This window comes from Bufo bufo, chromosome 8 (genome assembly GCF_905171765.1).
Source record: "Bufo bufo chromosome 8, aBufBuf1.1, whole genome shotgun sequence".
Taxonomy (NCBI): domain Eukaryota; kingdom Metazoa; phylum Chordata; class Amphibia; order Anura; family Bufonidae; genus Bufo; species Bufo bufo.
The window spans coordinates 213,572,442-213,581,992 of record NC_053396.1 but is presented as its reverse complement, the minus strand read 5'-3'; the positions used below and the strand labels follow the sequence as shown (position 1 = coordinate 213,581,992).

The window sequence follows — 9,551 nt, the reverse complement described above, 5'->3', positions numbered from 1 at the left end:
TCTAAAGGTCGCGTCACTATAGCCAAGAGATTCACATCTATGGCTGCAAAATTCTGCAGTCACTGGTGTAGCTATAGGGGTCATATTGAGCTTAGTTCTGGCAGACCTCAAACCCTAGGGTATCTAAAGGCACCCCGGTCACATCAAGCCCTGGTGCTCAATACACTGAAAGGGGCACAGTACACAGGTTATAAGAGCATTGAGTTCAATGGTGCCCTGAAGTGAAGGGAACTTGGATATGGTATATACAGTATGTAGAGGGGTCTGGTCTAGAGTGTGAATTTTTGTTGTTTGATAAGGAGTTTGACTTTATTTTGAGGTCTGATCTGGGATCTGAATTCATTTTATGGTCTGGTCTTGTGGTATTGTCTGAATTAATTTTGGGTTGTGTTAATTTTGGGTTGTGGGTCTGATTTCAAATAAGCATCTGGTTTGATTTAGGCCTGGTCTTGGGTTCCATATCTCCAAAGTTCTGACCCAGTGCTTTCTACATATATACAGATGTGTCCACCAATACCTTACCTTGAATTTGGTTATGGAGTCAAATTTTTCACAATAAAAATTTCATATGATAGCCCAACATTCTAGAAAAACCCTATACAGACTGCATTTCCTATCACAAGCACAAGTTGTCCACATATCATCTTATGTCAGAGTATCAAAAAATTTACTTTTTCTTCAAAGCTGGTGATCTCACTCCACCCGCCTTAGGATCTGTCAAGTCAAAAGGAAGGGTATGCAAGGTCCCATCTGTTGAAGTTCTGTTGTCTTTCTGTGACTTGGCTTAAACGTTCCCTCATTCTAGTTATTATAAAGGGGTGGTAATTTCTTAAGGTGTGTCGGGATAGGGAAGATGTATTTCAAAGTTTCTTTCATTTATTTTGTCTCTTTTTCTTTTGCCTATGAGCATCAGTTGCCAAATTCATGTTCTTATGTGTAATGGAAAACAGTTCTCTATATACTGGTTTCATGGTGGGCTTGTGCTTACACAAAAGATCTAATTTGAACATTGAGATCTATAGCTTAAAGCATGAGGGAGGGGCAGGGCAGAATCTTTAGGCTGGGTTCACACTTGAGCGTTTTACAGCGCGTTCAAACGCACTGTAAAACCCTCAACAGATGAAAACCAATGCTTCCCTATGGCCCTAGTTCTCACTTGAGCGTTTTACAGCGCGTTTGAACGCGCTGAAAAACGCCCTACGCTCAAACAAGTTCTTGAGCTTCTTTGGGGCGTTTTGACGCGCGTTTGTGGCCATAGGACACTACAGTCAATCACACAAACGCGCGTTTACTATTGCAAAAACACGCATAAAAACGCGCGACAAAAACGCGCGTTAAACGCGCATATAAAATGCGCTCAAGTGTGAACCCAGCCTTAGAGCTGTATTAGACCTGGAGATTGTCTGGCAGATCATCGCTAGTTAGCCTGTTAGCAATGATCTGCCTGTGTAAAATTGCTGCTGACTACCCGGTAAACGCTTGTTCATTAGTGTTGATCACGAATATTCGAATTTAGAATTTTTATCGCGAATATAGGTACTTTGAAAATTTGCGAATATTTCGAATATAGTAATATATATTCGGAATTTTGAATATTCAAATTTTTTTTTTAACCGGTATACATGATCCCTCCCTGCTTCTAGCTTGTGGGCCAATGAGAAGGCTGCAGTATATTTGACTTTAGGAGTAGTGTTGTTTGCAAATTTTCGTAATGCGAAAACTATAAGACAAAGAAGATTATAGCACTATATTAGCTAAATTTCTCTATATTTGTTTTTTTTCGAATATTCGCTATATTGCTTTATATTCTTGTTTTCGAATATTACGAATAATTAGAAAAAAAAAGAATATAGAGCAATTTAGCTAATATAGTGCTATAATCTTCTTTGTCTAATAGTTGTTGAAAAATTTGCAATAAAAATTTGCATTACAAAAATTTGCATATTACACGATCATTACCTTGCCGATTTTTCGAGTAAAAAAATCGTTGAATATAACGAATATTTGAATTTGCGAATATTCGACGAATATTCTACAAAATATTCGCGAAATATCGCGAATTCGAATATGACCCCTGCCGCTCATCACTATTATTCATCCGGCAATCGCAATTTTTAAGCAGGCTAAAAAATCATTGTTTGCCAGCGGCACATTGTACTGTCTAATCACACTCTGCTGCCGGCAAATAATGATTCAATATGGAGACGAGCAATGGCATTAGCCATTAGTTCTCCCCATACTGTGGAGCTGCATGTAATAACAGCGGTCTTCCTCACTGGCGAGCAGGCGATTGCTGGGAAGGAATGCTTCCTTCCAAACAATCGCCTATAAGACTACTTTCACACTAGTGTGGGCTCAGCAAAAACGCTTCCATTACTGATAATACAACCGTCTGCATCCGTTATAAAAGGATCCGTTTGTATTATCTTTAACATTGCCAAGACGGATCCGGCATAAACTCCATTGAAAGTCAATGGAGGATGGATCTGTTTTCTATTGTGTCAGATTGTGTCCCCATTGACTTGCATTGTGGGTCATGCCAGAACCGTTTTGCTCCGCATCCCATGATGGAAAGGAAACTGCAGCATGCTGCGGTTTGCTCTCCGATATGAGAACGCAACCAAACGGAACTGAAAGCATTTTGGAGCATTGCGTTCTGTTCAGTTACGTTTTGTCTCCATTGACAATGAATGGGGACAAAACGGAAGGATCTCAAGGATGGATCTCACTAAATGTAAACGCTAGTGTGAAAGTAGCCTCAATTTGGCCGTGATATACACCACATTTGTGTCGCAAGACATTTTGCGACAAAATCGGTGACTTTTCCCAGCTCATGCCACTTTTTTTAAAATAGGGGGCAAGGTCTGGGCAGGGAATAGGGCGGGTCCATCTCATTCATCATTTTGCATGCCAGTTTTACACCAGCTCCCTTTAGATTGTAGTAAATCCTGCTGAGGGAAGCAGCAAAGTTATGTAGAGGCCTGCACCTCTAAATCACCAGTATTAATAAATATGCCCCAATGCGTATAAGTTTGAGGTTCTTGGCGCACATTCTGATCAAATAGTGGGAGCCCACCTGCCGCGACAAGGTGACCTCACTCAGGTGAGCTTCCACAATTTGATCAAAATGTAAACTAAGGACCTGTTAAAGGAAAGAAAATCTGTGTAGCATATTAGCCATTAGATAGAGAAGATAAAAACTGGGATTCCTCAGTTGCTGATACCTTTCAATGGCTAACTGGATTAATGACAACCTTTTGAGGCTACTTCGGTCTCCTCTAGAGATTAGTTAACCGATTCTAACATTTAGAAATTCAACCAAAATTTTTCTAAATAATTGAAAGAATTTTTTCAGAATATTGGGACACTTTAGATCTGCGTCCAATTGAGTTTATTTGGGTGGACAGTTTGGCCAAATCGGATTCAAATCAAATTTTTTAAAATGTCTTGCTCTCTTATCAGTTTATGTGACATGGAATAAGACAAAATATCTGATATTGTTTGATACCATGCCTGAAGAAGAGGCCACCACTAGCACGTCCGCAATATAAATGTTCCATAGCTACGAGTGCTTTTATTCAGTCAAAAAAACTATTTTATATGTATACAAATGAGGCTAGTAAGGAGCCCAAGGGGCAGTTACCAATGTTTCAGGACCCCAGACACACCCACTGTGAAGGAGCCCAGCACCGCCATGCATCCTCCAAATCCCCTCCTTGCTCACTCGACGTCACACAATGGAAGCGCCGTAATCTCGCGCATGACAGCTAGCGCATGCGCAGTTTGTTCCCTGAGGCTGATGCCAGCACAGGGAAGGAACAACATGCCGGCACTGACATGCGTCGTACTCGTACATGTGCAAGAATACGGCGCTTCCTGAATTTCGGATCGAATTCCACTTCGTGGGATTCGATTCGCTCAACTCTAGATAAAGCACCTTTCAACATTTCACGCCATATCAGTATATTGTTTGTCTTATTTTAGAGTGAAAAAAAGGAAACTTTGACTGAGGTCTCAGACCTTAAATAGCCTGTTAGGGTTAGGGCTTGTTCACAATCATCGTTAGGAAAGGCCAAGTGATGCAAATTTAAAAACTTTATAAATACCCAGACTCCCCTACTAATATGATACATAAGTCTAAACACTAAAATACCACAATGTAGTACTAGTAACTGTTAGCGACGCTGTCCAGGAGAGCTACAATTCTCAGTTGTCTTCCCTGGGAATTTTAACAGTAACATCTATTACAGAAGCTTTTATTTTTTTATTGGCTTTATTGGTCTCTTCACAAAGCCGAAATCCACTAGATTTATAACTGAAAACTTTCGAGGCCGCCAACTCTAAAATCTCCAATTAATTGGCTGCTTAGCATTTAGGAAATGGCTGACGTGTGAAAATAGCAATCCAGATAACATGTGCATGCAATTTCCAAATATCATTCAATCAATATAATGTACAGTGTTTGACGTTGCCCTCGCAATAGACTCAGTGACAAAATTGCTCTCCCATGGGGAATAAAGGAGTCTTAAGCCTCATTAAGGAGTTTTTGGATGATGCCTGCTGTGCATTGTATTATAGCAACTTCAAGGACCCGATTTCTGCTTCTTGCCACTGACAGCTCCAGTAACTTTTATTATTAGTTTTATTAATATAAATTCTTGGTCCAGAATTATTGCACAGCTCCGACATGAATCTGCGGCAAATTTTCTTCTAGGACAATGTCACTGTAGTGACAACTAGTGATAGACGAACATCGGCCGGAACGATTCGCGAACATGATCAAATGTTCGCAAACCGCGCGTTCGCGGCGGGCCCAATTCACTTTAATGGCAGGCGAACCTGAAAAACCTTTAGGTCATATTTGTAGCCAGCAAACACTTACTAGGAGTGCACAAATAGTCCCACAAAATGGACAGTGACATACCAGAGGGGGGTCATCGGCAAAAATTCCCAGAAAAAAATATGTATTTTAATCAGGGGCCATTTTTATGCGTCTTAAATAGGGATGAGCGAACCCGAACTGTATAGTTCGGGTTCGTACCGAATTTTGGGGTGTCCGTGACACGGACCCGAACCCGAACATTTTCGTAAAAGTCTGGGTTCGGGTTCGGTGTTCGGCGCTTTCTTGGCGCTTTTTGAAAGGCTGCAAAGCAGCCAATCAACAAGCGTCATACTACTTGCCCCAAGAGGCCATCACAGCCTTGCCTACTATTGGCATGGCTGTGATTGGCCAGTGCAGCATGTGACCCAGCCTCTATATAAGCTTGGGTCACGTAGCGCTGCACGTCACTCTGCTGTTACAAGTGTAGGGAGAGGTTGCAGCTGCGACGTTAGGGCGAGATTAGGCAGTGATTAACTCCTCCAAAATACTTCATTCAGTGATCGATCTACAGCTGTGGATCATTGAACTGCTTCTATTCAATTGCTCACTGTTTTTAGGCTGCCCAGAGCGTTTTTCATTCACTTTTTTCTGGGTTGATCGGCGGCCATTTTGTGTCTTGTGGTGCGCCAGCACAAGCTACCACCAAGTGCATTTAACCATCAATAGTGTGGTTATTTTTTGGCTATATCCTACATCAGGGTCAAGCTGTCATCAAGTGCATTTAACCATCAATAGTGTGGTTATTTTTTGGCCATATACTACATCAGGGGCAAGCTGAGCCTGTCACCAAGTGCATTTAACCATCAATAGTGTGGTTAATTTTTGGCTATATACTACATCAGGGGCAAGCTGAGCCTGTCACCAAGTGCATTTAACCATCAATAGTGTGGTTATTTTTTGGCTATATCCTACATTAGGGTCAAGCTGTCATCAAGTGCATTTAACCATCAATAGTGTGGTTGTTTTTTGGCTATATCCTACATATGGGGCAAGCTGTCACACCAAGTGCATTTAACCATCAATAGTGTGGTTATTTTTTGGCTATATCCTACATATGGGGCTTGGCTGTGCTTGCTATTTTATTGAAGGGTGAAATACAATTGCCAAAATAGCAGTACCCTAAATCTGGTGTTTCAGCTGTGGCTAGCCAATTGTAATACTGTCTGCTGTCTGGCAAAGGATATATTTTTGTTCAGGGTTGAAATACAATTCCCAATTTTGCAATTCTCTAAATTAGTGGTTTCTGCTGTATCAGGCCTACTTTAAATCTATCCCTAAAAGGGATTCAAGGTGCAGAAAGGGTTATTCTCAATAACTTCACACACACGCTACAGTGCAATTCCAAGTCTAATTCTGTGTGTAAACGTATACCTGTCACCCAGCGCCTAAATAATAGGCCTCCAATTTATATTCATCCAAATCTGTCATTACTGCTTTAGCTGGTCAAGTTATTTAGTGTCCGTCAAAGCACAGTTTTTGTTCAGGGTTGAAATACAATTCCCAATTTTGCAATTCTCAAAATTAGTGGTTTCTGCTGTATCAGGCCTACTTTAAATCTATCCCTAAAAGGGTATATTAGATTCAAGGTGCTGATAGGGTAATTCTCAATAACTTCACACACACGCTACTGTGCAGATCCAAGTCTTTTTTTTTTTTTTTTCATTTTACCATTATATTGCGGGGCAACCCAAAGTTGAATGAACCTCTCCTCTGTCTGGGTGCCGGGGCCTAAAAATATCTGACAGTGGCCTGTTCCAGTGGTGGGTGACATGAAGCCTGATTCTCTGCTATGACATGAAGACTGATTCTCTGCTGAGTCGCTGACATGAAGCCAGATTCTATGTTATGGGACCTCTCTCCTCTGTCTGGGTGCCGGGGCCTAAATTATATGACAATGGACTGTTCCATTGTTGGGTGACGTAAAGCATGATTCTCTGCTATGACATGAAGATTGATTCTCTGCTGACATGAAGCCAGATTCTATGTTATGGGACCTCTCTTCTCTGTCTGGGTGCCGGGGCCTAGAAATATCTGACAGTGGCCTGTTCCAGTGGTGGGTGACATGAAGCCTGATTCTCTGCTATGACATGAAGACTGATTCTCTGCTGACATGAAGCCAGATTCTATGTTATGGGACCTCTCTCCTCTGTCTGGGTGCCGGGGCCTAAATTATATGACAATGGACTGTTCCAATGTTGGTTGACGTAAAGCATGATTCTCTGCTATGACATGAAGACTGATTCTCTGCTGACATGAAGCCAGATTCTATGTTATGGGACCTCTCTTCTCTGTCTGGGTGCCGGGGCCTAGAAATATCTGACAGTGGCCTGTTCCAGTGGTGGGTGACATGAAGCCTGATTCTCTGCTATGACATGAAGACTGATTCTCTGCTGACATGAAGCCTGAATCTCTGCTATGGGACCTCTCTCCTCTGCCTGGGTGCCTGGGCCTAAATATCTGACAATGGACTGTTCCAGTGGTGGGTGACGTGAAGCCTGATCCTCTGCTATGTGTCACGACTGTGACTGATCCAGACAGGTCTGGGAGGAGAAGGTTGCAGGGACTTGCTACTCGCGATAGCTTGTGAGTTTGCTCCGTGGTTCAGGGTATGTCATCTGGGTTTTGCCTTGTGAACCTTTTTGTCCTGACTGGGAGTTTGTAGGCATCCTTCTAAGGTGAGTCCTGTCTGCCACTCCCAGCTACTATATTAGTTTCAGTTTCACTTGCAGTCATTGCCAGATATAGTCCTTACTTCCAGTGCTACTCTGACCTTGGAAGGAGATCGTTTGATGGTGTTGCTGTGGAGCTCTTGTCCGGCGTGGACTGTCGTGTTTGGGATCGCCTTCTCTGCTCGTGACTGGATAAGTCTATCTCTGCTGTTTGTTTGTTGCTGTCTTCCCCTGTTGTTTTCCTAGACGTGAGTGATGGTGACTAGCGCTCCCATCGGCCTTTCCCCAGTCCAGTGTTGTTAGGGCGACTGAGGGTTTAGACATACTGCTCGCCGCACCGGTTCACACCCCGTCTAGGGTATCAGGGCAGACAGGTGCCAGCTTAGGGTTAGTCAGGGGTGGCCATTCTATTTCTCATCCGTAGATAAGGGTCCCCCTTCCCCTCCGTCTGGTGCGACACGACTGCTGCTGGGATATCGGTCGTGACAGTATATCTGGCCTTTAAAAAAAAAAATGCTTTGTATTTTGTCTGTTTCACTATGGATCCGGTTTCGCTTTTGGCGAAACAATTACAGGGGTTATCCCTTGAAGTGGCAGGATTAAAAGCAACAGTGCTGCAGCAGCAATCCTTGGGTTCCACCGTTGCTACGGGAAACCAAGGTACTCCTGAGCCAAAAGTGGCTTTACCTGATAGGTTCTCAGGAGGGAGAGACCAATTTGTAACCTTCAGAGAAGCTTGCAAATTGTTCTTCAGGTTACGCCCTAGATCCTCTGGTGGTGAGGAACAACGTGTGGGCATTGTAATTTCTCTCCTGCAAGGAGATCCGCAGGCTTGGGCTTTCTCCCTACCATCAGACTCTCCGGCCTTACGATCAGTGGAGGAGTTTTTTGAAGCCCTGGGTCTCGTATATGATGACCCGGACAGGGTCTCACTGGCTGAGTCTAAGCTACGTAGACTTCGGCAAGAGAACCGGTCTGCTGAACTATATTGTTCCGAATTCCGTAGGTGGGCTACTGATACGTTATGGAACGACTCGGCCCTTAGGAGTCAGTTCTGCCAGGGGTTGTCTGAAAAATTAAAAGACGCGCTGGCGGTATACGAGGTCCCTGGGTCTCTTGAGGCTGCTATGTCTCTGTCCATAAGAATCGACAGACGACTCAGGGAGAGACTATTAAATTTTACGGAGGCCTCTATAGGGCAGGGATCGGTCTGTTATGGTCCAGTCGAACCAATGCAAATAGGGGGCGCCACTAGACGGGTGAATCCTCCTAAATTCCGCCGTAGGTCAGAGGTTTGTTATCGTTGTGGGGGGAGGGGTCATTTTGTAAAGGTTTGTCCCTCAGAACCCAAGAGACCACAAACAAAGGAGCCGCCGGAAAACTAGAGTCCCCAGATTGTGCGGAGGAGAACAGTCTGGGCGTATTCGTTTCCTCCATACGCATATCTCAGTTTTTGTTGTCCGCTACCGTTGAGGCGGGCAATAAAACTGAGATCTGTTCCGTCTTTTTGGACAGTGGGGCGGGGGTCAACTTGGTGGATTCACGGTTTGCTCAGGCTCTGGGTTTTACTCCAGAACCGATATGCAGAACTATTCCTGTTTTTGCCATCGACTCCTCCCCTCTTACTCAGAAAGAGTTAACTCAGATCATTCATAATATCCATCTGCAGGTAGGGGACCTCCATAAAGAGCATATCTCGTGTTATGTCCTGGACGGTCTTCCGGCTCCTATGGTATTGGGGCTTCCCTGGCTGGTGACTCACAATCCAGTGGTGGATTGGCAGGCCGGGGAGATTGTGGAGTGGAGTGAACATTGTAAGGACAACTGCTTGAGTAGTAGGTGCTCTACACTCTCTGTAACATCTTTACCTGACTTTCTGTCAGATTTTATGGATGTGTTCTCTGAGAAGGGTTGTCAGGGGTTACCACCTCATCGTCCATATGATTGCCCGATTAATCTATTACCTGGGGCAAAACTACCTAAAACCCGGTTATACAATC

The 9,551-nt window shown here is 43.6% G+C and overlaps 1 long non-coding RNA gene across 1 annotated transcript; it reads right to left on the bottom strand.

Annotated features, from left to right (window-relative positions):
* Positions 1–296: 296 nt before the first annotated feature.
* LOC120977287 lies at positions 297–4,115 on the bottom strand. The gene is made up of 3 exons (XR_005773865.1): positions 4,002–4,115; positions 3,665–3,671; positions 297–307 (listed from the first exon to the last, which is right to left on the bottom strand). It is a non-coding gene; the product is annotated as an uncharacterized LOC120977287 (long non-coding RNA).
* Positions 4,116–9,551: the final 5,436 nt, after the last annotated feature.